This window comes from Mastomys coucha, unplaced genomic scaffold (genome assembly GCF_008632895.1).
Source record: "Mastomys coucha isolate ucsf_1 unplaced genomic scaffold, UCSF_Mcou_1 pScaffold22, whole genome shotgun sequence".
In the NCBI taxonomy this organism is placed as follows: domain Eukaryota; kingdom Metazoa; phylum Chordata; class Mammalia; order Rodentia; family Muridae; genus Mastomys; species Mastomys coucha.
The window spans coordinates 30,002,117-30,002,798 of NW_022196905.1; the positions used below are offsets into that span (position 1 = coordinate 30,002,117).

The following is a 682-nucleotide window of genomic DNA, read 5'->3' on the forward strand; positions in this document are numbered from 1 at the left end:
GTGCAGAACGCCCTACTTTCCAATAGGAAAGCCCCACTGGCACCTGTGACTGCAAGTGTGTTCAGAGTTGGAGCCATAAATGCGATAATTGCTGCGGACAAAGTAGTTATGCTATTAGGCAAGCAGTTCCCAGCCACAGCTGACGGCGGCAGAGTCCACTTGTGTCTGGTCCCAATGCCTTAAATCTGCCTCTGAAACGGAATTCAGCATCTTTCTCTGGCGCTAACTCCATTATCCATCATTTTAGCCCCTTTTCAAAGGCATCAGCTGTACCTACTCAGGCACACGCTTCTTCTCAGCAGTACCGTAGTGATGAAAGTCCGCCAGCAGCTGCTTGCTCAGAAACGCCTAGCCAGGGGTGCGCTGAACAGTTCTGCAGTGACTTCGGGAATCTTCCAACCAGAGCACTATTTAGGAGTGCCTAGCAAGGAGGTCACCTGGGAAAACAGCAATTCTGAGTCAAGTGCATCTTAAAGGAGCCGCGGTCCAACTCTCCCGGAAGTGCTCCCAGAACCACGAGAGGCCTGGACCAAAACGTGACAGCTCTGACCGACGGCAGTTTCTGAATAAGCCCGAGGTCTCTAACCAGGCAGAAGGCAACCGGGATGAAATCGTTTAACTCTAAACCCGGAACCGCATTTGAGATGAGCTCTCGAAAGCATCCGCGTTTCCCTGGAGACGA

General features: G+C 51.9%; 1 long non-coding RNA gene across 2 annotated transcripts in view; it reads right to left on the reverse strand.

The window, feature by feature from the left end:
- Window positions 1-676, reverse strand: part of LOC116068955 — a 2,113-nt gene extending 1,437 nt beyond the window's left edge. Inside the window, exon 1 of one of the 2 annotated variants that reach the window (XR_004109770.1) lies at window positions 278-676. This is a non-coding gene — a long non-coding RNA (uncharacterized LOC116068955). Of the gene's footprint in view, window positions 1-273 lie in introns of both variants that reach the window. The other variant, XR_004109771.1, reaches the window with a different exon arrangement.
- Window positions 677-682: the final 6 nt, after the last annotated feature.